We start from the raw sequence: 27,929 nt of genomic DNA, 5'->3' as shown, positions 1-27,929 counted from the left end.
TGATGACCTCCCACTCATTGAACATCTGTGTTGGGGGGGAGGGGCGGGAGGGTTGAAATTAATTAGATTCCTTGTAAATGAACCCAGTAGTGTAGTAGTGAGGAGTCTCATATGTCTCATTCAGTGCATAGAGACACTTTTGAGTGGGGCTATATAAATATCTGACAGATAAACCTGACTAATGAAGTGTCTGGCTATGCATGAAGTAATTTAGAGTTATGTGGATTATGCATAGATTGTTTTTTGAAACATATTAGTAAAGTATGAAACTATCCATGCATCACCCTGAGGAGATTAAAAGGACATACAAAAGTCCAAGCAAATGCTGCATGCACAATCTGTTTTTAATAAAAAAAGAAAAAAGAATTGGAGTTTGGGACTCAGAAGATCTGATGAAGAAAAAATAGAAGTAGGCCTTTGCAGGTGTCCATGAAAGGTTGCTAGACCATGTGGAGAAAGAGTGAGTTCTCTTTGAGATGACGAAAAATCCATATGCCTTTGCAGGTGAGGGGAGAAAAATCTAGTTAGGCAATTTGGCTTATATGAAGATGTCTGCAGTTCTTAATGATTTTGTGCTGGCATTTAAAAGAAAAGTGCCACCTGTCCAGGAGACTTTTATGGTAAAAATTAAAAGGCATACTAAACTAACTGTTGAATATTCTGACATGAAATATACCAATGAAGTTGCTATTAGGACCATGTAGGACCTGATCCAAAGCCCATTGAAGTAAGTGGAAATACTCCAATGTACTGCAGTAGGCATTGGATCAGTCCCTTAATGTTTATATAAAGTGGCTTTCACTCAGTTATGTGTTCATTATTTTGTGTATGATCATAGAATCATAGAATCATAGATCACAATCTTATTTTGCATTACATCAGAATGCGTTGCAATGCAATACTTTCACCTGCCCTCCTCCATTCCTTTTCTCCTGGGTCTCTTTCTGTCTTAAAAATAAATAAGATTTTGCTGCTGTTTCTTTCCTGAAACAGAAGAGGAAGGGAATTAAAACCCATTCTGGAGTGCTGTATTCTATTCTATTCTATGTAGGTTCTTAAACCATTGAAAATGATGATGGGTTTTTCTGTAGGGCAAAATTCTACTTAGTAAACTGGCCACTCTCACAGGTAAGCTATACTTCACAGCTATACTTTTTCCCTTGAGTAATCACCTTGAAGAGAGACAAGTGCCCCAGACTCTTTGGCCTCCTTTTAAAAAATAAATGGAATCTGGCTTTGGTTTCACTTTTGAATGGGGATTAAAATGTCTCTAAAAATGAGTTCCTTGTGGTCTCATCAGAACTGAGCTCTCACAATGACCAGACAATTATCACTCTCCTTATTCCACTATGTGAAGAGAGGTCAGCATCTCTGTATGTAAGAAATCATGTTCTCTGCTCTGAAGAATTGAACCTAGCTTTGGCTTCAGATGTATACAAAGCTTTTGCTAAGTTTAAAATAAGGTTGAGGAAAATAAGGGGAAATGTGAAAGTACTTCTAATGTATGTCTATATTAAAGACAGAGAGAGAGAGGCTTCTGTGCCCTTTAGATTGATGGCTCTGTCAATTTGTAGAAAAGATGGTATATCTGACCCTAAAGGTTAAAATTAATAAAGTTGATGTTCCATGTCTTCTAATTATAAATATCACATGGTTACATACTCCTTGGATTTCTTGTTTTAAAAACTTAGATCCATTTCTGAGAAATACATTTTTTATTTGGAAATTTAACCTAAATTCTGAATTTCCTCTGTTTATAATGCTTGTTTTTTATATCATTGCAACATCCCTGTAATGTTTTAAAATTATTGATATGTACTAAATCTTAACTCAAATTTAACCTAGTTTGTATCTGGGAATAAATTAAGAACTGAGGAAGCACTATCTGAAAAAGGAGCAGGAATAACTGATGGCCAATTTTAGAGGGCTAATCAATGGAAGTGAGTATCAGGGAGCAGTTCTGAAGGGACAAGTCTGCATGCTATACAGACTCAGAGTATATCATCTAGATGTAGCAGAAATAATGAAATAATAATGGACTTGCTTGTTAGGAGTAGAGACCTAGGGAAGTAACGAGGTGTGCTGAGTTGGCGAGGTGAAGGGTATGATTTGGGAAGAGTTGTAGGCAAGTGTGGGAGTGTCTGTGTCCCTCTGCCAATACTGGATTGTTCAGTCTTGTGGATTCTTGAGTTCTTGGTTAAGTCTAAATTTAAAGTACTCAAGTCATGAGGACTCAGCACTTCAGTTAAGAGACTGTTTCTCCATCTACTATTGTAGATCTATTATTATTTCTATTTTTATTGCATTTGTATTGTCCCATCACTGTAGCATCTCAATATTCAGTTCAACTTTATATCATTACTTGTAGATATATAGCCTTGAACCATCCTAAACATTTCTTCCCTATTGCTGTTTACATCCTGAAATCTTCAAGTGCTTTGTTCCTTAGGCTTTCTTTAGCCAAGCTATACATATTTTTCTTTTACTCTCTCGATTACAGAGTAATATGCAGTTAAAATACATGTTCTCTAATATACATTTAATAGAAGCAAATGATGCAATCTGCTCATTGGTGGAGTTCAGTTTTTAAAACTGTGATCTAGTCTTGATTGCAGCAGACATCACTCCAACGCCATGTGTCATGAAACATGCAGAGGGAAAGAGCCCATTACAGAAAGGCATTTATTTAATCTACTCTACTATATATATTCCATAGCAGAATACCCTGTGTTAAAGCATGCATCTTAAACCCACAAAAAACCATGTTCCCTATTCTGTTGTTTTCTTCCATTATCATATCTACCAGTTCTTCATTATTCCTCTTCTACTTGACACCTGGGGATTGTCAATCGGGCACTTAGTTGCAAGCCAGATTGTTCTGCATCCTCTGACAGAATTTTTGTCAGAGATGAGATAATAGAAACATTTGAAAAAATTTTCTTCAAAAACTTAATTTAAAGCATTTATTCTAAAATATTTTTCTTTAATTTGGCATTTTTGGTTCCCTTTTTTTCTGGAAAACAGCTTCTGTGAGCCTGCTTGGTTACTCCTGAGGCTCCATAGGCATCCTTCAAAATGCAAGACTTTCCCAGAAAAACAAGAACATAAGTCAACAAAAGCTCTAAATGTGCTGTCTTTCCTGATCCAAATGTAGGAGAGGGTACTATGCGTGAACAGTCTGTCCTCAAGTTCAGTGAGATTTTCTAGAGTCTGAGGCAGCTACCCAGGGTGAGGTCATGAATTGCGACAAAAAGTCAGATTCCCTGAGCAAGTGAAGAAGGAAGGGACCACTGCCAGCACCACTCTTTGCAGTCACGGTGACAGGCCCTGCCTGCAAGAAAGAGAGAGAGGCATAGATATTTGTGTTCCATTGCATTCTTCTCTACAGGATTTGACAATCGTCCAACAATCTTGCAGAGATGATAAAATGAGGTGGTGGGGAGGGATTCTCTCCCAGAAATGTAAAGCTAGCTAACAGGGTTTTTGAAAATTAATGCTGCTGTAGCTCATCTTATTGTGACAATATTTTTGTAGTACTTGCAAATCAATCTGCCATGCTTTTAACTATATATCAAAAGGAAACTTTTCACTGTATCTGTTCTGGTGTCCTTTAAGAGATTCTGCCTACCCATTCCTTTACTCTTAGATGTCCTCATCTTCCCAAGACTTGGAGCCAGAAGTTTAAAAACATTTACCCTGCCAGGATGAGCTTAGCCCAACGTTCCAAATCAATGGAGTTCTTCCAAAGTTGTAAAATATTGTGACTGAGACAGAAGTACTACTTTTCAGTTTTCCTAGAAAAACTTTTACCCTTATGTTCAAGTACAGACAGTAAATAAAAAAATATACTTATTTTGGATTGATAGAATTGGGAAAAGGAAAGGAACCATACAGGAAGGCATGATACTTAAGGGAAATAAGTTTTCTTTTCGATGGGTAGTTAGAATGCTGTCAATCAATTTAAAATAACTTGGCAATTATCCATCAGTAAGGTGGATATGATATAAAAAATAAATTATTTAAAGTCAGTGATATTCACAGACTTTAAGGTAAGAAAGGACCATTATGATGATCTAGTGTGACATGCATGAACACAGGCCATACAATTTCACCCAGCAGTTCCTGCATCAAGCTAACCACTTCTGGTTGAGCTAGAGTATATCTTTTAGAAAGACATTCAATCTTGATTTAAAGACTTTGAGTGACAGAGAATCTACTACATCCCTAGGTAAGTTGCTGCGATGGTTAATTACCCACACTGATAAAAAATTGTCCCTTATTTCTAATTTGAATTTGTCTAGTTTCAATTACAACCGAATGGATCTCATTATGCCTGTATCTTCTAGATTAAAGAGCCCTCTATCACTAGAAATTCCTCTGCATGTGTAGATCCTTGTAATCCATGATCAAGCCACCTCTTAGACATTTTTTGGATAAACTGAATAGATTGAACTTCTTAAGTCTCTCACCGTAAAACAGATTTTCCATGCTGCAAATCATTATTGTAGCTTTTCTTGAACCACTTTCAATATTTCAGCCCAATATATGCTGTGTACAGAGGTACTGTACACTCTTGCTATAATGTCCTTCATTTTAACAAACCTTTAGTTATAACGAACTCGGTTCCTGGATCCTAATTACAGTAATGTGTATTTTTTTTAAAGGGGGTGTTGCACGTGTGCACAGTTTTTATCTGACTGATAGCCTGTTGCTCCGCCGTCCGGGGCTGATAGCTCCACCAGCTGTTCGTTTTCATTGTTCCTTCACTATAACAAACCCCTGGCTATAACAAAAAAAGGCTTGGTTCCCAACAGGTTTGTTAGAACAAGGGTGTACTGTAATATACACCTCACTACTCCTAGTCAACATTCTTCTGCTTATTTACCCAAGGATTGTTAGCCCTTGTAACCACAGCATTGCACTAAAATCTCGTATTCAGTTGGTTATCCAAGAAGATTCCTGAGTTCCTTTCAGAGTTTGCTTTCCAGAATACAGCCTCTCACCCTGTAAGCATGACCTACATTCTTCTTGCATCCGACGAAGTGGGTTTCTGCTCACAAAAGCTTATGCCCAAATAAATTTGTTAGTCTTTAAGGTTCCACAGAACTCTTGCTGTTTTGCTAAAAACAGACTAAGACAGCTACCCCTTTGGAACTCATTCTTCTAGATGTCTGACCTTGTATTTGTCTCTGTTAAAATGCTTGTTGCTCACATGAGCCCAGCATACCAGGTGATCCACACCGCTCTGTTGATCTGACCTGTATGTATTACACTCCAACAATTTTATGTTTTCTGCTGACTGAACTAGTATGTGTACTATTCAAAATAAAAACCTGTTTTAAAAACATTTTATAGCACAAAAACTCTCCAATCCCCAAAAATGTGCTACCAAATATTTAATAGGCCCAAATCTTTTAGAATGTCTAAAAAGATACCATCAATTACATTTCAGAAGTGTTTATGCTTGAGACTGTCTGTATTAGTGATATAAGCACATGAAACTGAAAATTATGATTTTTTAAAAAATAAGTATTTTGTAAGCCAAAGTAACCAGTTTTATAGTATGTTATCATCCTTGTTTGAGTTATTGTATGTCAGATTTGGTTGTAACATGTTTTATGGCCAACTAGCGTAACCCCTGAAAAACAGCACCAATGTTTAAAAAAAAAAAAAAGATTGACAGAACTTGTAACTATAGCAGTGTGAATGGTGGTGCTGTAATTTGAAAAACAAAATTATGCATGACAGGGTTTGAAATATCAAGGTCTTGAGGCATCTTACAAGTTAGTTACTGTATAGTGCTTACTCAAGTAAATTATGATCTCATGGAGACTGCTTTCACACATACCTTATGAATAAACCCAATTATAAGCTTCCTATTTGGAAAACAAGACAACGGTTGTGCTTCAGTCATTGGTAAAGCCATTAAGTGGTTTTGGGATTTGTCATGCCAGATGAATTCATAATCAAACCTTTTCTTTTTATTTAATAACAGGATAGATAGTATTTCACAAAGCCTGGGTAAAATATTCACTGAATCTCATCTTCTCTACTAATGAGACTCTCTGTCTAAAATTCCCTAAGGGGAAAACAGTAGTGTTGAAGAATTCAGATGTATATCGAACTGAGTTTATTCCTTAACAAACAAATCCCACAGGGACCATGCAAAAGTTAGCAAATAGAGCCAGAAACCTAGCCTCGCAGTTTTATTAAACGAAAAGCAATACATTCCCTTCAGTCTTAAAATTTTATTTTTAGTCTTACAATGAAATTTTACATACATTTACAGTTTAATTTAATTACAACTAATACATAGTTATGGGCTAGTTTATTGATTGTCTTTTTGATAACACCTTTTTAGGTAATTTATGATGCTGTATGTTTAACTGAAGAACATATTGTAAAGAGTTTCTAATAGATGTAAGTAGAACTGATAGTTAAAGGTATAGTAGAGCCTTAAAGCTAAGTCTTGAAGAATGGCATACAGTGCCTGAGGGTTGTCAGAATGTTGTTTTAGAGCTCTTACCAAACATTAAAGATGTGATGCTATGGGTGTGACTGTCGCCTTAAGCATTAGAAAGTGAAGCAGCATTTATTAGGAAAATGAGAACAAAACTACCATTTCCTCTTAATGAGATGAGATGGGATAGGGTAACAGAATGAAATTAATGTGGAAACTAAACCCCCCAGCAGAATATTATGAAAATGGCAAAAGATTGGCTGAGATGAACAGTGGCTGGACATATAAACAGAACCAGGTAATGTCTTGGTTTGGCTTGATGGAGGAATAGTGTGCTCTACAGAGAGGAGGTAGAAACATTCAAGCAAGCAGTCTCCTTATTAACATGTTTGAGCTTCAGTGCAGGCAGACTCCATGAGGAGAGAGGCAGAGGAAAACATTGAGCACTCAAGCCACTTAGATTTTCAAGGAAATGTTCCAAGTGATTCACAGATAGCTACAAACTAACAAGAGAAATTGCTTACTGTAAATTTTAGCTGCAAGACCCACAAATATTGAGCTAGACTCTAGTCACTTGTAGAAGTACAGTACACCCTCATTCTAACGAACCTGTTGGGATCCAAGACATTTGTTGGTTATAGCTAGGGGTTCCAGTATAGTGAAAGGACAATGAAAACAAACGGGCAGCGAGCGGAGTGGTGGGTCGTCAGCTGAATAAAAATTGTGCACGTATGTGCAACATCTTTTACAGTACAGTATTATACTGTAGTTGGTATCCAGGGACTGAGTTCATTATAGCTAAAGGTCCATTATAATAAAGTGTTACAGTGAGGGTCTACTGTATCAGGGTGGCATCTGAGGTATTTTGAAAGTAGAGTTCTAGATATGAATGCTCTTCAGGGCCCAGGGAATGTAGTTAAATGTGGATCATGAAGTGGCTGTGTGACTATAAAGAGGAAGGAGCATGCTGGGAGTTGTAACTCAGTGGTGAAGAGGGTAAAGAAGAGGCCAAGATGGAGCAGGGAATGCCAGACTCCATCCCAGAGGTGCTTTGTAAGAGACTGGGAGCGTTGCAATCAGTATCACTTGCAGAGAGTGAATCAGGTTTAGGTTGAGAGGTCAAAGAGGATCAGCAGAGTTGCTGTAGCTCCCCTAATTTTTGTTTTGGGGATCTTAAATTCCAGTCTGACCCTTCCTTTCCAGCTGATTTTTAACTACTCTCTGAACAACTGCATCAGAAGATTTTGCGAAGCAAAATAACTAAGCTTGTAAATTAACCTTTCTTCACTGTTACCTTTAACCCCAGGCTTTGCAATTGATGCAGCAAAGGAGAGTGAAAGAACTAAGAGCTTTGTTACACTGGATTCTTCCTCCTAAAATTTCTCACCATTGCTACCACCAGCAAAACATTCCACCATTCCTGGTGGATCTGCACCAGTGGCAAGAAATTTTAGACGGTCTTCCTAGATGTTTTTCCTGATCAGTCTCCGCTGTTAATACTCCTGGTAAATAATCCTGCTTCTCATTAAATTTTCGGACTAATAGAAAACCCTGAGATAATTTTGGAAGAAAACTGATGGAGAACTTGATTGTTTTAGGACAATGAAGGACAATACATGTTAATATAGAAGCTTATTAATATTAACAGTTAAGAATTTCAGTCACATTTTCGACAATCTGAGTTGTTCAAATGAGATCTAGCAATAAGGAGATACTTGTATTTATTGTAAAGCAGACTTGGAACTAGTTGAAAGGAGAAAAAAAGAAAAAAATGTTTTGCTTTGTTATGATGTTATGAAGACTTCCTGAAATAAGGTACCTAGGTATGTAGTGGATTCTCCATCACATTCAGTCTTTAAATCAAAGATGTACATCTTTCTAACAGGTATGGTATAGCTCAAACAGAAGTTATGAGCTTGACACAGAAATTATTTTTTTAAAATTATTTTCATTTGTTTTTTTACATTAGGAAGTCAGGTGTTGTCTACCCTGTCTTTCCTGGAAGTCTTATGGATGACGTGAGAAATAGTAGGTTAATGACCTCAAAGTAACTATTCAAATAAATTCCTATTGAGATAAAAGGTGATTAAGGGCTCAATCCTGCAAGTTGCTGGGCTCTTGGGCCCCAATCCAGGAAAGCACTTATAAGTATTAAAGCACATGAATAACTAATCCCATTGACATCAGTGGGATGTGTTGGCATGCTTTGCTGGATCGGAACCCAAGTGCTCAGCACCTTGCAGAGTTAAGCCCTTACTTTCATATTGAAAATGTTTAGGTTTCTTTCTTTCTTTCTTTTTCTTTTTTTTTTTTTTTTGTCTGTTTATCCACAGCTATTTCGCTAAAATACTGGGGAGAAAAACTTTGACTGATTGAAAGATTCAGCATAACCTCCCTTTCAAAAAGGACTGAGAGAGCTCCCAGTCCATAACTGTGAGTCAACCAGTAGTGAGTAAACAGGGAAGATAAGACTTGACATTTGTGACATTTTGAGTTTAAAAATAAAGACAGTAAAAAACAACCCAAATAGTATAGCACAGAAACATTTATTTTTCTTCAAGTGATGTCCTGTGGATGCTTCACTTCAGGTGTTGGTGCATCCCGGCACCGTCAATCAGAGATTTTTGCAGCAGTGCCTGTCTGGGCTGCCCATGCATAGTGGCTGTCTTGCAGCACCATTGGCGCCTCAGCTGTCACTCACACAGCCCAACCTCCTCAGTTCCTTCTCAACTGTCCTCGGCCTGAGACAGAGCTACACAGCACTGTCCCTGACAGAGCAACAAACACAAACAGATTATCTTTAGAAATAGTTTAGATAGAGAGTTTAGTCAGAATGAGTTCATGGTACAGTAAACCATAAGTTTTAGTTAGTTACAAAAAACCAAAACCTTTTCTCTTCCCTTGTCTCTCCTTAGTAGATAATCTTCTACTTATAGGAGTAGACAGTACTTTAAAATGCCATGCTCCCTGGGGTTCAAGAGATATGGATCCTGCAGAGATGCAATTCCTGTTTCACATGGCCACTCTCTGTGCATCAGATGCCTCGGGGAAGGGCACATTTCAGCAAAGTGTGTACACTACACTAACCTGAAGGCGAGAGCTAGGCATGATAGAGATCTCCACCTGAAGCTCATTCTGATGGAGAAATCTCTCAAACCCACCTCAGAACAAGACAAAGCTTATTCCTCCACAAGACCGAGGAAAAGAGCCCCAACCTCACTGGAGGGAGATGTGCCCAAAAGGAGGCGGTCTCCAGCCAATTCTCTGCCCTCTGTGCTGACTGTCTGATGAGGAAGCATTTTCAATGATCCGGGCACCTCCGGCGCCACCCACATCAACAAGTTGTCTGGGCCACCGAAAAAAATCAACGAAGCCAAGACGGATATCTGAGTCTGCTGGTGAAAATGGCACCGAAACCCAACATGGCACTGATGCCTTCACCTTCGGCACCGACAACATCGGTACCGACTGACACGGCACTGAGAAAAGGAGCACACAAGACAATGGCGGTGCCTACCAGGCCAGTCATCACAACTGCACCACCTTCAATGGTATCGAAAGTGCAAAAACAGAGGCGCGAGGCAGGAGATGGCACCATATCTTCTGCACTGCACTCACTGCTATTCAGTACTGAGAGATCACTGGACCACGCAATAGCAGAACATCATTTGTCCCCCATTGCTACTCCGTTTTCGAGTGATGAGGAGGACAACTTGCAAGAGCATGCCTTTTCACTGCACCCCTTCTTCCCCAGGAGATGTGAGTCAACATCGACCACCAAATCAAATCTCAAATGGAGGAGATGATGAGAGAGTGGTGCAAACGATCCTGGATGTTTTCCCTAATGCCATTACCTATGCAGTGGCCCCCATGGGATCCATGGGCTGCTTATAGAACCCAACTCAGCTGTCCCATGACACCAACAATAGATGATTTAAGGTCATCTCCACCATAACCTGGACCAAAAGTTTCTGAATTACAAGAGGATCCATTAGAGGAGACAGATGAAGAGGTAGACAAAGATACCTTACCACCCCATAATTCCTTGTCATCGCCCGATGAGGCTATCATGCCACCTCTTCCTACCATGGCTGACGACTTTTGGCAATTTCAAGAACTTTTCAAAGGAATGGCAATAAGCCAAGAAATACTTCTGGACAAGGTAATGGAAAATCAACACAAACTCCTCCAGATACTACGCACATCCACCAGCTCTAAGATTGCCTTACCAATAAATGATGCTTTAATGGAACCTACTGAGGTCATCTGGCAGACTCCAGCAGTGTCCCACCAAGCTGCAACAGGGTGGACAAAAAATACTATGTCCCTGCCAAGCGCATGGAGTTTATATTTACCCACCCTTCTCCAAACTCCTTGGTTGTAGACACCGTAAACCAGAGAAACACACAAACACAATACAAGCATACACCACTGTACAAAGACTGCAAGAAGCTTGACCTTTTTGTCTAAGTCTATTCTCCAACTTTACAGTGTAGAGTGGCCAATTATAAAGTGTTTTTGGCAAAATATGACCATGATAATTACACTAACTGAACAAGTTTGCTAATGACCTACCGGGGACAAATGTGAACAGTTCCCTGGTCACCGAGGGTCATTTGATCACCCAAAGATCTTTTCAGGCATCCCTCGACGTCATGGACACAGGAGCTAGAACAATGGCAGCAGCTATGGTCATGTGTTGAACCTCATGGCTGCAATTGTCAGGCATTCTGTGGGATCTGCAATTGAAAGTACAATTATCTTTTGACAGGCAGAAATTATTCTCCAAAAAGATGGACGACATACTCCACTCCGTGAAAGACTCGAGCGTCTCTGAGAACACTTGGGATTTATACACCTGCCCACAAGCGAAAAAGATACCAATGGTATCAACGCAGAGAGCCCTCGTTTACCTGACCACAAAGACCATTTGAGGCATATAGAGAGAAAGAGGGGTCTCAGAGACACAGATTGCATGAAACCCAAGCTTCATCCTCTCAATGATCACAGATGAAGCAATCATTTTGAAGCTTTGGTCGAGGAGATGAGAAACCTCCCTATTACTTTAACTCCAGCAACCATCACCACACACATTTTTGGACCCCGATTATGCCCTGGGCGTCAATTACAATGGAGGGATGGGTTCTAAAGATCATCCAAGCGGGCTACTCTATCCCTTTCACAAACATACCATCTACCCAACCTTCCTCCCAGTCCCTCCTCAGGGAACCCTCTCACGAGCACCTGCTACAACAAGAGGTGTGTCACCTCCTACAACTAGGGACAATAAAACAGATCCCACTGCAATAAAAAGAGAAGGGATTCTATTCCCACTGTTTCTTAACTCAGAAAAAAAAGTGGAGGTTGGAGGCCAATACTGGATCTCAGGAAGCTCAACAAATTAGTTCATGTCCAAAAGTTCAAGATGGTCACTTTAGCCACAGTAATTCCAGGGAGACTGGTTCTCAGCCCTCGACCTGCAAGATACATATTTTCATATCACAATACACCCAGCACATCGGCTATTTCGTCATTTCACTATGGGAGCAAAATACTATTAATACAAAGTGCTGCCATTCGGCCTTTCCACTGCACCATGGATCTTTTCAAAGACACTCGCAACTGTGGCAGCACTTTTTTGCAGATGGGGATAGTCATCTTCTCATACCTGGACGACTGCCTCTTGAGAAGTCCCACACAACCAGAGGCATTACAAAATATACCTATGGCCAGCTACCTCTTTCAAAGCGTAAGATTTCAAATAAATGAGCAGAAATCAACCATGGTACCTGCTCAACAACTGGCTTTCATAGGAGCACACCTCGATTCCACAGAAGCAAAAGCGTCACTACCAACACAAAGATTCCTTACACTAACAAATCTCATTTAGGAAATTACAAACAGTCCATACATCACAGCGCATACTTGTGTTCAACTATTGGGGCATATGGCAGCCACTGCATTTGTAGTGCAACATGCGAGGTTACACATGCGCTGCCTCCAAGGTTATGTTTGGTCTACACACGAAACAGGCACGTTGCCTCCAGGGATGGTTACGTTCGATCTACCCACCAAACAGGCACAACCTGAACAAATGACTGGTACTACCTCACCAAATCGAAGACTCACTACACTGGTGGTCGAATCCAGACAACGTCTGCAACAGCATAACATTCCAACGAGAACAACCATCAGTAATAATCACTACAGATGCTTCACTAGTTGGTTGGGGTGCCCATATGTGAAATCTTTCTATCCAAGGACAATGGTCTCCTACAGAAGCTCATCTGCACATCAACTTACTCGAGCTAAGGGCAGCGTGCAATGCATGCTCACATTTTCTTCCACAAATAATGAACAAGTCAGTGCAAGTGATGACCGACAACATCGCTTGCATGTTCTACATAAACTGATAGGATGGTGCTTGATCCCCTCTCTATGCACCGAAGCCATAAGACTGTGGAATTGATGCACAGGCCACAATATAAACATCTCTGCCTCGAACCTCTCTGGTTGTATGAATACAATGGCAGACACACTGAGCAGAAAACTTGGTTAAGAACATGAATGGGAACTGAATGACACAGTGCTATACAATATATCCAATGATGGGGAGTGCCAACAATAGGCTTATTTGCAACAACAACAAACCGCAAATGCCCCCACTTCTGCTCGAGAGTGGGTGTAGGACATCGATCACTAGGAGATGCCTTCCTCTTCAAATGGGAAGCAACACTACTATGTGCGTTCCCACCAATCCCACCACTGTCAAGAGTAATACACATAATTCTCTGAAATGGAGCTTTGGTCATACTCATTGCCCCAGTGTGGCCCAGACAACTGTAGTACCCTTACCTGATGAGAATGTCAATTCGTACTCCTCAACAACTTCTGATGCGGAGAGCCTTCTTGTCCCAAGACGGGCAGAACTCTCCATCCCAATCTGGACAGGCTTCACCTGACAGCCTGGCTCCTGCTTGGTTTCACCAACTAGAAATGAACTGTTTGAAACAGGTCAAACACGTGTTACTAAATAGCAGGAAACCATCTACACGGAAAACCTACACCTAAAAATGGAAAAGATTCTATACATGGTGCCAAGCAAAACTCACTAACACACTTTCAGTGTTCCTTCCGTTAGTTCTAGACTATGTATTAGAACTAAAAACAGATGGGCTTTCCACAAATTCCATTAAGGTACACCTCACAGCCATTAACACTTGCCACCAAAAGATCAAAGGACTGTCAATATTCTCACACACGATCACCAAGCGTTTCCTAACCAGACTGCAGAATATTTACCAGAAATTACCCTGTACCAGCTTGGCATCTAAACATGGTAGTAAAGGCTCTCACATGCCCTCCGTTCGAACCCCTAGCTATGTGCTCACTCCTTCATCTATCAGTGCAAATATTGTTCTTAATAGCAATCACTTCCGCTAGAAGAGTAGGCAAGATAGGGGCCCTTATGGCACATCCCCCATACACCATCTACTTTAGAGACAAAATCGCTCTGAGACCTCATGAAAAATTTATACCTAAGATATTATCATCCTTTCATATAAACCAGGTTATACACTGTGACCCGTCCGTGCCCAGGGCAGCCACCTGAAAATGCCAAAGTCAGGGCAGGCTGTAAAAGGAGAGCAGATTCTTCCAGCACTGGTGGGTGGCGCTGAAGCCAGGCTTCCCAGCCAGCCACAAACTACACTTCTGAATCCCCACAGAAGCCAGTATACAAATGCACACAGCCCCCTTTACTGCATTTCAGCTCCAGGCTACCAAATCAGCACTAGGTCCAGTAAAGAGACGAGTTGTTTAAACTCTATGCTCTTTACTAAAAAGGTTCTCTCTGACCCCAAGGGGTCAGCCACAGTACCAGTTCAATATAAGTTTGGATCTTACCTAAAATACCACGCTGCCAACCAATCCTTTAGTAACTAAAACTAAAGGTTTATTGTAAAAAAAAGAAATAAACCATAAGAGAAATGTTAAAGGGTTAAAGCAAATCACATACATACAAATGATTGAAAGTCCATATACATCAGGTTTTTGGAAGAAATGTGGAGTTGCAGGCTTGTATAGTCCCCTCTGTTACACATCCAGTATCTGGATGGGTCTAAGTCCTTTGGTTCAGTTGCTAAATGAATTGATCCGGAGGGAGGTGTGTGTCTGCAGCTGGACAGGAACGAAAGCAAAATGGTTTTTCTGGTTTGATCTTATATACCCTCTGTCCTGGCCATGCGTCCTTGTGGAATGTTACAAGAATTAAAATGGAGTCCAGAGTCACATGGGCAAATCCTGGTGACTCACTAGGTGATGATGCTTGTGGAATTTCACAAGAACCAAAATGGAGTCCAGAATCACATGAGCAGGTTCTGGTGACTCATTGGTGATGCTGGCTTCTCCCCCTGGGTCCCTTGCACCTGGGAATGCCTTAATGGGCCATTATGCAGGCCATTGTTCTGCAGCCATCCTATCTGGGATGTTGCCCAGGCAGCACAATTTGAAATACAGATATCTCAAATGTATCTATAACTTACATTTCACATATTACACATGAACATAAGTATTATCATCTTACTTAGCATATTATAACCTTCCTAACAGTACCTGACATGGCATATCCCACATGGATTATTATGATTTTGATATATTAATGACAGACAATATGACAAATGCTCCCCCCCCTCCCCCCGCCAATCTACCCAGGATGACATACACCTTCCTACATTCTATCCCAAGCCACATAAAAATCAACAAGAAGCTGGCACACACTGGATATCAGATGAGCACAGGCATAGATAGAACCAAAACATTCTGCAAATCATCAAGATTATTCATATCAGCCACTGAGTGATCTGAGAGATCCACAACATCCACTCAGAGACTCTCTAAATGGATATTGAGCTGCATCCATCTTTGCTATGAACAATGCACCTCTTGTGTCAGAACCCATTCCACGAGAGCGATGGCAACTTCTGTCACCTTCCTGATCAACATATCTCTTGCAGACATTTGCAGAGCAGCGACATGGTCCTCTGAACAGACATTCATAAAACATTATGCAATCATACTTAATGCAGACAACGACACACTGTTAGGCTTTAGTGATAACATCAGTTACTCAAAACACTCTGAATTCCCTCACACACACACACACCCCTTGGCCACGACAGGGCACTGCTCTACAGTCATCTGAAGTTGGAGCATCTACAGGGACAGCACTTGAAGAGAGGGTTACTCACCCTGTGCAGTAACTGAGGTTCTTTGCGATGTATGTCCCTATGCGTGCTCAACTACCGCCCCCCCTCCTCTCTACTTTGGAGTTGTAGCTACAACACCACGGTGGAGAAGAAACCGAGGGAGTCGGGCCACGTGACACTGCTGCGCCTGTGCGGCCTGGACAGGCACGGCTGCAAAAATCTTCGATCAACGGTGCTGGGATGCACCAACACCTGAAGTGGAGCACCCAGAGGGGGACACATCTTGAAGAACCTCAGTTACTGCACATGGTGAGTAACCCTCTCACATAGATATTTGGGCCTCCTTCATACACATTAGCAAGAAGGCAAAAAAAAGTATGCAGTCCTTCTTTTCCTATGGCAGTACACCTTAAAGAGAATCCTTGTGAGGGTAAATACTTCACTGAACAGCAAAATCACCCTAGCAATTCTGCGTTTAATAATAATAATTACATATTTTATTTAAGGAACTGAAATGAGAACTCTTTATGGTAACATACTAAGTAAAAATCCTGTTTTCTAAATAAATGTCACTTAAAATTTTTCATATGATCCTTTCTGAAGAGGTTTAAAAATAAATTTAAAAGAGGGTAACCTGCGTTTTAGAATTTACAAGGTTGTTAGCTATGCTAGTTAGGTGGCTAATGATTCATATTTCACAAGGCTCTTGGTAACTAGTTTCTAACTTCATACTTTTATATATCAGTAATTGTCCTATGAAAACACCTGGTGATTCCTCATATAGAAGGGCACCTCATAAACTACTGCATTGATTAACCCACTCTATGCCTCTTCTGAATAAGTGCTGTGATAACTGGCATCTTGCAACTTCCTCCTTTCTAGACTCCCCCTTTTTCACCTCCTCCTCCCCCAATCTTTTAAAAGCGCTTCAGCCAGAATCATTTTCCTGTCTTCCCACTCTGACTCTCACTCTTCACCTCAAACCCTTTATTGGCTTCCTTTCTTTTTCCACATAAACTGAAGTTCCTTATATGTAACTTCATGGCTTTTCAGAACTCTGCCCAACATCCTCTGTGCTCTAGCTTTAGCTTCTTCCTACGCTCCATCTAATAATTTCTTCTTAGTGTTCCCTTTAACTTCACCATCTGCCAACTTCATGCCTTTCTCATGCAGCACTCTGTTTAGAACAGCCTCGCTCTTTTCTTGCACCAAACCCAAGTGATTTAGCACCTTTCAAATCTCACTTCCTCGATTTAGTTTCAAGTCTTGTCTACACTGGTATTATAGCTGCCAGTCTGACTGCCCCTGTTGCAAACCCTTAGTTTAGGCATGATTTGTACCAGTGCCGCTTAACCCTTTAGAAACCAAGGTGAGCGGCACTGGTGCAAATTGGGTATATGCTAGTGGGTTGCATCAGCGTAGCTGCGCTAGTGGATGAGGCCTTAAAAGATTACTCTCCCCTGTGGTACTTTCCTCAACCATTCTTGAACCTGATCTTTCAGTTAAACTAAAAGCTGTGGGGGAGGGCAAATAAATTTGTGGGTTTTATGGGAATCTCAAAACATTTGAAGTACAATGGGAACCAGTATTCAGGGTGTTGACGCTCATTTGAGAACTAAGTTTGAGTGACTGAATGTGGTGTTTTCAGTATGAAGAGGGTTGCAAAGTCCTCATTGGTTAAACAAGTATAGGTGTAACATTGCAAATGTCCCTCCTCTGCCACTATAAATAAACTATGTAATAAGATGATGCTCGCTTCTTTATTCTGGGCCAGACTGTGACTGGCCCTCACAGGGGTGCAGTGAGTGGGGATTGTGTAAGGAGCCTCTCACCCTGCACAAAGGCCATACACATTTGTGCTGGGGCCTCACTGAGGACCCCTGGGGGCATGGAGACGGTGGGGTTATGGCATCTCCTTCCAGCTGCCCTCTGCAGAGAAAGTCAAGGAGCAGTTGGCTACATCATTCATAGATTCCAAGGCCAGAAGGGACCTTTGGGATCATTTGTGATCATCCTGTATAACACATCCTGTATAACATCTTGATTTAAAAATTGCCAGTGATTGACAGTCCACCATGACCTCTGGTAAGTTGTTCCAGTGGTTAATTATTCATTACCTTCATTGTTATATCATTATCATGTACAGGATAGGTTTCCTTCCAGAGTCATAGTTTCTCTACATGTTACCCCTGCAGTGTTGTAGCTCCACAATGTCCAAAGCAGGGACCCGTGGCTAAATGCCACAATATGGGTCCTGTGTGTAAGACATGCAAACGTTTCATAGAAAAGTGGCTAATGGACACAGACAGATTTGATTAAATATATGTGATGCCAAGCAAATCTAGTAACTTTGTTCAAATTAATTATTGATTAAAGGCACCTGCCCAACTTCAGGCTCATGGGCACTTTCATCAACTTCAGTAGGGCTATTTACATGCTTAAAGTTAGGCATGTGCTTAAATTTCCTGCTGAAATTGGAGGACCAATAGGTAAAGTGAATTCAGTAGATACGTTTGGGGCAAGGTAATGCCATCCTGGGATTTTGTCATTTTATTCTGGGATGCTGAAAGCCATGTATTTATTCTAATGGCATTAAACTTTTACCTTGAATTTAAGCACAAGTTTTGGAGCACTAATAAACTCAGACATAAAATTGGGAATGTAGGAGCTCTGCTGAATTACCCACATATTATCAAACAGGGAACAAAACAAAGCATTGAAAAAAGAATGTTGCTTAGTGTTTAACTGTCACTCATTTCATTTCATGTGGTAAGTAAAGCAAAAATATACAGAAATGGAATAGTCAGTCATGCCCAGGGTGCTTGTTGTCTCAATAACAGATATGAAAATGCCATAGATGCCAATGATTCATCACTCAGTCTTGAATATACACAAGATGCCAGCCTACAGAATACAAGATGCCACCCACATTAGTAGATGTAATGAACATAATGTAGTCACAGTATGTTTCTTGAAATGCTGGGATTTCAGCATAAAAAATCAGTTTGAAATCCCACTCCCTAATAAGAGCATGAAAAATTCAGTCATCTGTTTGGTATTGGAGAGTCAAATAATCAGGCAACAGCTCTTCTTCACACACCTTCTCCCAACCAGCTCTGTCCAGTGCCTGCTCCCACTCCTGTCTTCTTGCTGATTGGGGTTCTATTCACTTTGCCTTCTCTAAGCATGTATATCAGAGTGACACTCCAATATCTGAAAGAGACTAAAGAATTCACCTGTGGAATGAGGCTGCATTCATGAATTTCCATTGGAGACGAAACAATGGCACTATTCTCCCATCCCCAGCAAAGAGCAGATTCTCAGGAAAGTTACGTACCCCTTTCATAAAGCGGGAGCATATGTAACAAACAAGAGGGCTCTTTATGCAACTTCCAGCCACCAAGAGAGAGATGGGTGGGACCAGAACTGGACTAAGACCAATTAATTTCACATACAATAGTCATTGGACAGCTATCCTGTGATAATGACTAAGTTGCATTAGAACCATGTCGAGGCCTACAATTGAGATGAAAATGTCTGTCGTGATTACCAGTTCTCTAAACTATTTTGATTAGAGTGATCATTTTTCTTGATGTCGACTAAGGGTATTTTATTAATATTCTACCAATCTTATTTCTTCTTTCAGAGAGCTGTTGGGCTATGCTTTAGAAGCATAAGTGTTTTGAGTAGTAGTTGTTCCTTACTGAAAACATGAATTAAGATATATTAATTTCTGCTTCATCAAATCTCTCCAGATTTACTATTGAAATAACTTTGATTTTTTGAAAAATTGTCCTGTTATGTACTTTCTTCCATGATACAATTATGTTAAGGGGATGGGGGAGGAAGTGTGGGGGAAATATTATTCAAGTTCACTATGTTAAGGAGGGAGAAGTGTGGGGGAGATATTCAAGTTTTCTATATTTCACATTTGATTTGAGTTGGCTTTGGACGGGGGATGGGGGAAGATGGGTTGGGGGCGACAAAGTTATGTTTGTATGTTACAGACAAGAACTAATGTTTGGAGGCAGATCTTCTCTTGTAAAACTAAATGTTGCTGTGATTGCAACTGATAACCTATAACATGCATCAAATGATGTAAAAAAGCATTGTTTTAAGAAGTTATTTCCAAACATCTTTCAGGTACTCTTGCAAATAGCATTAATGTTCCATTTTGGGTTTAAATATCGTGATGAGTTGGTTCAACTAAGACAAGGCAGGTGTGGGGTTGTATACAGAAAACTTTGGACTTTCATAGCTGTTAGAGTCCTTGGATGCGGCAGATCATCAAAGATTAGGGTTGGAAGGGACCTTAGGAGGTCATCTAGTTCAACCCCCTTCTCAAAGCAGGACAAACCCCAGCTAAATCATCCCATGATCTTTGAGACCACTGAAAGGGAGTAATTATCTCAGATTTCAGGCTGGTGATGGAAAATTGGAAGGAGCAGTGATTTTTTGCGCCCCACTCCCACCTTCCCACCAGCTGGCCTGTAGTCAGGCTGAGGCTTGATCTACTCTCAAGTTATATTCGTTTAATTTAAGGTGTAATTTTTAAACTGGTTCAGCTGTTTGTGTGGGTCCATTTCAGTCTATTTAAACTTGGCTTGTGTCAATTTAGCTTTCACCGAAAGTTTACAGATGCAAGCTAAACTTATTATTGTTATCATTTTTATGTATTGTTTATTTGTATTATTGTAGTGCCTAGGAGTTTCAGTTGTGGATCAAGACCCCATTGTGCTAGCTGCTGTACAAACACAGAATCAAAAGACAGTCCCTCCCCCAAAGACCTTATAGTCTCAGATGAGACAGCTGATGAACATAGACAGACACAGGAGTGCAAGGAAACAATGAGACAACATTGGTTAGCACAATAAGCAATGGTTTTGGGTCTCGGCACCTGAGCAGGCTAAATGTGGTAAAGTTGTTTTGTAGGCATCATGGCAAGAGGAGAGTTTTAAGGAGGGATCTGGAGGATAATGAAGTAGTTTTGTGGATGTTTACAGGGAGCTATACCCAAGTATGAAGGACAGCATGGGAGAAAGCAGAAAGGTGCTTTTTTTGAAAATTTAACTGTTGAATGACGGAGGCCTGCATCATAGGTTGACTGGAGGAAGAAGTAGTTCTTTCAATACTGAATTAAAGATAGTGGGGATAGATTGAGAAAAGCCTTGAAAGTGAAGACAAGTAGGTTATGTTTGATACAATAAAGAAGAAGGGACCCAATGAAGGGTTTAAAAGAGCATGATCAAAGCAATGGTCTAGGAAAAGTATATTTTTAGCAGCATTCTGAGTTACAATGAGTGTGACAAGATTGCACTTGTTAAGGCCAGAGAAAAGGATGCTGCCATACTCAAGACACAAGATCATGATAACCTGGATGAGAGTTTAGCTGTGTGGGTGGATAGGAAAAGCAGTATCTTAGAAACATTACACAGAAAGAATTGGCAAGATTGAGATGTAGCCTGGATGTGAGGACACCCTAGGTATAGGTCTGAGTGACAGGCAGAATTATGGTGTTGCCCATGGTAATGGAAAAAGGAGTGTTTGGCAGTGGGAATAGTGGAGATTAAGAGCTCTGTTTTAGCAGATTGAGTTTGAGTTTGTGGCTAGACATTCATGAGGCGATGTCAGAGAGAGACTGAGATTTTAGTTTGGACAAGAGGAGTCAGGTAAAATATGCCACGTAGGTTTGCACAGATTTAGTTAGAACAGTTTTAAACAGATTTAAGATAAACTAGTGCAATTGTTTTTGTAGACAAGATTTTTAGAGAGGGTTTAAGAGTAGTGTCAGAGATGAGCAAGTTTACATAATGTTCAGGGGAACAGTTTAGAATTGATGGCCATTAAGCACATATTCTAACAATAGGTTGTATTGCTTCCCATTCAGAAGTATTTTAAAAGTAAATATGTTCATGCTTATAGTTACGCACCTCTTTTAAATAATACATACACTTCAGGCACTCTTCTCCCGTTTTTTTTAGTTGAAATGTTTGTGCTCATGTCGTTTTAAAGAAAAAAAAGGCTGAATCAGGAACCAAACCAATGTTGGCTTGTTTTATGTTTCTACCGAAGAAGGAAAAACAACTGAAGGTGTAAAATAATTGGTTACATAGTTCTAAAGTTATTAAAGTTTTGAAGTTTATATTGTTGCATTTGCATATTAGAAATGTCTAAGGATGCCATTAAGAATGACTGAGTTTAATTCTTCAGCTAGGATCCATTGCAGAATTAGCTTGTCATTTTAAAGGTGCTCTGCATGCTTGTTTTTTTCCTGTGACGCTTAGAAAATACTAATTATGTGCAATCTTATTTATTTGCTTTAATGTAACTCTTAGTAAATTTATATTTTAAACTATACCAGTATGACAGTGTAACATTATGTAGCTAACTTAGTTGCAGTGGAAACATTAACGTTTAGGATTTGATGGCTTTTCATTGTGTGACTTCTCAACTTTAACACTACATGAATGATAGTTTATGAAGTAAAGAGAAGGAAACAGTGAGATTTCAGAAATGAAAGTAATGGTGTGAATGTGCTGGTAAACAATGGGAAAGAAACACTTTCAGACAATACTTGTCAGTGAAAAAGCAGTTAACAGGAAAGAGGAGTCAGTGGGAATCAGAATTCAAGATGATTATATTGCTCAGTACAAAATAAGTAAAACCTTGGTTTGAAAGATGAAGTGGAGTGTATAGAGGAGGGAAAAGAGAATTAGTATTAGATGAAAACCATGTTGAATTATTTTGAATTATGAAAGATTTAAATGAGAGATGTTCAAGATGTTATTCTTTGGAAGCATTTCAGCCCTTGTTCCACACCTCATTAGGCTTTTCAAATGTTGGGTCTCCAAGTCAACTGTCACAAAGGATCAAAGTTTGACTTAAGGTAACTTGATTGAGAAAGTGGATATTAAACAGGTGAGGGTTCTGCATCACTTACTGCTTGTAAGAAAACTTGGTTTGCGTGTTTTAACTGTACATTTAAAAATATATATTTAATTTGCATGTTGATTATTTTAATGTCTTTGAATTTAGAATTATTGTAGTGATAAATCTACAACAGGGACAGTCTGACTGTAATTATTATTATTATTATTATTATTAGGTAATAAGCATTGTCTACATTGTGTACCCATTATGGTAATTTACCATGCAATTTGTAATTGGAGATTTTTCTCAAATAGATTTATTTTATTAGGGGGTCTAACCTGCAAGGTGCTGAGCTCCCTCAATTCCCATTGAATTATGGGAGTTGAGAGCATTCAGCAGGTGTTCATCCTTTGTATGATCAGGCCTTTAGTGTATGGTATAATTAATAGATTTGTTTAAAAAAAAGTTAGAAAGGAGTAAGTTAAAGAAAACATGTTGAGTATGAACATGAACCTGAGTATGGTATCTGTGGTCTACAATAAACATGTGAGGAAAAGAAGGTAAAGTTATACTTTATATGCGTTAAATAATTTACTACATTGTTTCAGAAGTGATTATCCAACCAGAGAACGGAATCAAAAGGAAAGTCTGCCACCAGTATAACTGGTGTACAAGGCAAAACATCATTCTGTCATTTTGGCAGGTGTCATTTAAACATTGTTTAAGATAGCTGTGTGTGTGTTATTTAGTGCCCTGCATAAATAAAACCAAATACAAAATCAAAAATATATTAAAGCTCTTCAATCCCATCTTTGCAATGTTTCTCTCAGAAACATTATGAATTCCAACCTGTAGCCTAAGCTACAACTCTGATTAATTTATACCTACTTCAGAATTTGGAAATTCTTTTGCAATAAAAATATTAATCAGGGCAAATCGGCTGTGTCTAGAACCTTTGGTTTATTTTTCCAACAGTGGAAAATACCATTAATCTATAAAGCGATGAACAGTTATTTCTACTTGATGTGCCTACTTCCATCAACTATTTGCTACTTTTCTTATGATGTTGAGAAGTAACATGCTAGAATTCTGACCTTCCTGAAACTTTATTTCTTTTTCAATCATACTCATAACAACAAATCAGATTTGGCATATACAGCACATTGACTTGGTAATGATGGTGGAGAATTTGATGCTGCATTGGTTATTAGGCATATTGCAGAGGAACTATGTTTAATATTGGAGAAAACCAAGCACACACACTGGCTGCTTTACATAATTGATTTAGTGGTGACTTTGGAAAAAGTCTGCATTCTTTTTTTTGGCCAGACACTCAAATGTACTATAGTGGCAGTTATTTAATTTAGAAGGAATATGGAAAAGCTAAATCCAAAAAGGTTACCTTTGTGTAGCTCCTAGCACAATAGGATGCTATACCTAGCACAATAGGTCCATACCATAGCGCCTTGGAGCTCTAGATAATACTTCTGCTAAAAATAAAAATAATAAAGTATTAGGGTGAAACGCCACTGTCCCTTTACTTCATTGTCACTAGTGATTCAGACTATTTGTTGACTTTTACTCCTACCATCAATATTTCAGCTAAGCTTCAAAATAGCTACTCTGAGAACAATGTCTATGAACAATGACACATAAAAGTATAGGTTCTACAGTCTCTTTCAGGCTAGTATTCGTTTCCTAGTTTACTTTCACAAAGATGTATTTTAAATTATCCCCCTACCATGGTGAAACAGCAGTCTAAAAGGCTAATGCAGTTCTACATGCAAGACTTCCATTACATCATTTAAAAGAATAATTACTTGAATGTGGAAATGTTTTTATTAATTTTTTTCGTAATGACTAAAAGTCATGAAGTATAGGAATGCTAGCTTCAAGGATGGTTATACCCTCCAACTGTATTTCATAAATATAGGAAGACTGTATTTTGTTTCTGACAAACTCTGCCTTATTTTGTGGTTGAAAGCATGGTACGCACTGAAGTTTATAAATATATGGGGTAGAATTATTCCATAGAACTGCTTTTACGTTGTTATGGGCCAAACACAGTTGAGTTCATCCACACCGCAAAACTCTGTCAACTACTGAAACAATATTAGTATGTCCGTATCTATCATGTTTCTCAGCTATTTGTGATTGTGCATTTTGAGCAATTATCTCAAAGTGACAAACAGCTGGTATCAGAGTATTAGAGAAAAATATTTTGAATGTTATCCAACATGGATACCTAGCATGCAAAACATATGGAGATGTGTTAGGATGTCATATGTAACGACATAAGAAAGCACAAATGGGAAAGATAGTCCAATGGGGGCAGTGTTGTCCAACATTGGTCCAGAGTTGTCTCTGGAAAGAACATTCTGTCCAATATTTTCATAGTGTGGCCATATATTAAAAAGATTATCTCCTGGGTGACCTTTCCTCCCACTTACAAATGCATAACAACTGTGTGGCAGAGGCAGTAATTGCTTACATTAAAGAGTAATTTCAGGAAATTTATATATTTTTAGCTTTTCTGTACTGCAGTTCAGCAGCTGGAAACAGGAAAAGAAGTTAGCTCATGTTATCGGATAGCTTTCTGTGGACCAGCAGTGGTTCATGGATCACACTAAGGGAACCTTTTGTGTAGAGAGCAGAAGAAACATTGAACTACCACACTGATATTTCTTAGACCTCAGTGGATGACAGATACAATGATTGCAACTGATGAATTGCTGCCAGTGGAAGCTGGTAGATCTTGGAAGTGAAGGTTGCCAATATCTGCTCAAACAGGTTGACTTGGCTTTCAGGTTGCATTTGGTAAAATTCTCTGTCATTCTTCATAAAGGCAAGAATTTTCTCAACCTCTCATTACAAATGCTGTGTGTTGGGGGTGGGGGTTTCACATTACACTCATGATTGCTTTTCTTTTGATTAGTATTGAAATGTGGCACTCAAAATGTAGCGATTACAGACCTATATTTAGTCAAAACAAAGATCCCACTAGGCCTGTCACTCTTTGAAGACTGCAGACATAGGTATACAGGAAAATACCACTAGTCTAAGTGTTAAAATAAAAATCCTAGATTGCATGGCAACTCTTTTAAAGAAATGTAAATGTAAGAAATTACTGTCTTGCTTGTGTGCAAAATAGGTTATTTTTTAGAAGCTGCGCTGATATGGATAGTAAGAGCATGCATTTTAATGTAATTTTAATTAAAATTTTGAAACAAGGAAGGTGCCCCTCTTTGGCCTTAAATGGTCTGCAATCCATATTAGGCCTTGTGGTTGGGGATCATCTGATTGCATGCATTATGGTTAAAATTTCTGATTTATTAAGAAGCAACATTTTTGGCATAACAGCCATAAGGCAGTGTATTATGAGGTGATCAAACCCATACTTTCAGTGTCATTTTGAAAATGGTGATCTTTTATCCAGATATTTTAATCTTTATATTCAATATTCCCTGAAGATTGAATATTCCATGGCTGTTTTCCTTTCAGTGCAGGAGCTGGGGGTGTTGAGAATCTACAGTGAGTATTTCAATATTAAAGTCAGATATATATCCTGCAAAATGCAGGGCTTGTTCCTGCAAAGTACTACATGCCCACTAGCCCTGTAAAAAGATGGAGGTATTCAGGTGGATTTTAATATAGCTATGGACAAATGCATTTACCTGATAAATGTACTATAATGGGGAACTATTGGTAGGAAGCCATGTGCAGCATGGAAAGGCGTCAGTTTAAATTTAGCCCATTAGTTTTTGAGTCCATTAGATTTAAGCTCTTGAGCTTTGGCCCATTAGCTCTTTTGTTCTAGTCCTGGCTTTGCAACAGCTTAATAGCTAGGCCTTGGCAAATTATTTAACTTCTCTGCCTCTGTTTCCTTACCTGTAATATGGGGAAACTTCCCCGCATTAGCTAACATCAGTACAGTGCTTTAGAAACTTCAGAAACGTAAAGAATTATATGAGCATTTACTAAGTGTTATTAAATTGCTCACGTAACGAATCCTAAAGAAGAGACTGTATCTCAGCATTTTCACATAGTACATGTATCTTAGCAGTGCTACTGGGGATGTGTTATGTTCAGCAGCCCAGGCACAGTCCTCCACAACTGCAAGGGTGCTGTAGAGTGGTGTGAAGGATGGGATGGGATGGGAACAAAAGAGGAAAATTTAAAACAACCATAAAGAGAAAAGTAGAAACAATGAAATGGTCTTAATCGATGGTTCTAGTGGCCAAATGGCAGAGCATCTGAATTCAAGCCTGAGATCCAGTCCCATATTTCCTGAGTAATGCATATCTAACACACTCTGCCTACTTCATCTGTAGAAACTGCCTTTGACAAAGAGAAGGAACAGTTTTGTCAGGAAAGTTGTATCTTGTCCTCCTTGTCAAGGAGAAGGATTGCCTAAAAGGGGGGCCTTGTAGGAGCCAACTGAAGCCAAGGATAAAAATCAGGAAGGGGAAGACTCAAAGATCCACATAGCAAAATGAAAGGAAAAGGGGGAGAGAGACTGACAGATAATGGGGTGTAAAGAATAGAGGTAAACACAATGAGCCAAATTTTGTCCTGATTTACATCCTGCATAACCTCACTCACACAAGGGTTACGTGGAACTGAGAATAGGGCAGAATTTGGGTCATGAAGTCCATTGGGGTTGAGGAGAAGACACAAATTTACTTTTCCTGTTGTGCCCTCCTCATCCCCTGTGCAAAAATCAGGTTATGCACTTGAGAGTGTTTTGGTAACCAAATCAATAATGTGTAACAATAACAAATTATATCAGAAGCCAAAAGAAACTTTAAAAATAAAAAAAAAGGCTGCTTTCATTTGAAAGAACAGGAGGTGGGGGCAATGGGCAAGAATTAAATTAAACCCTGGGGAAAACTACTCCCAGACAGCTAGAAGAAAAATTGGCTAGCATTTATGTAGTGAAGGTGTTTTAAACTATGTTTTGTTCACTGTTGGCTTTAATTAGGAATGCTGGCATACTTTACTTGGGTTTAGAGTATAAGGCAGATGTATTTTTAAGACAGCCTGAAACTATTAAACAAGTAAAATCTTTACAAAAATCCCAAAGGACGTGGAATATATCTCTCTGTAGAAGAAATCTGACTGCGACCTAGTGCTCAGAGACAATAGATTTGAAGGATGATTGTTGAACCTCCCACTGCTGTATATAATAGATTCTTAACTTATTTTCCTTCTCCGATTCTCTAACATAAACACTTTGTTTCTGTCAATATAATTTATTTTTCTGTTAGAGACAAAAAGAACAAGTTGTCCAATTGTCAATGTAAACTGTAAAAGTCTGTATTAGATTGAAGTTTATATATCTGACACATTGGTTTTGAAATGAAAAATATAATTTGAAAAGATACAAGTACATG

The 27,929-nt window shown here is 39.2% G+C and overlaps 1 protein-coding gene across 1 annotated transcript in view; it reads left to right on the top strand.

Moving 5' to 3' along the window:
* The window catches only part of GTF2F2 (general transcription factor IIF subunit 2), a 117,043-nt gene that overhangs the window by 63,153 nt on the left and 25,961 nt on the right, over positions 1-27,929 (top strand). The gene's annotated exons all lie outside the window — the stretch shown is intronic.

Source organism: Emydura macquarii, unplaced genomic scaffold (assembly GCF_026122565.2).
Source record: "Emydura macquarii macquarii isolate MOO-44397 ecotype Brisbane River unplaced genomic scaffold, CSIRO-AGI_Emac_v2 contig_2473, whole genome shotgun sequence".
NCBI classification, from domain to species: Eukaryota; Metazoa; Chordata; order Testudines; family Chelidae; genus Emydura; species Emydura macquarii.
Note: the sequence above shows the minus strand (reverse complement) of the source record. Positions and strands in the feature narration are given on the sequence as shown.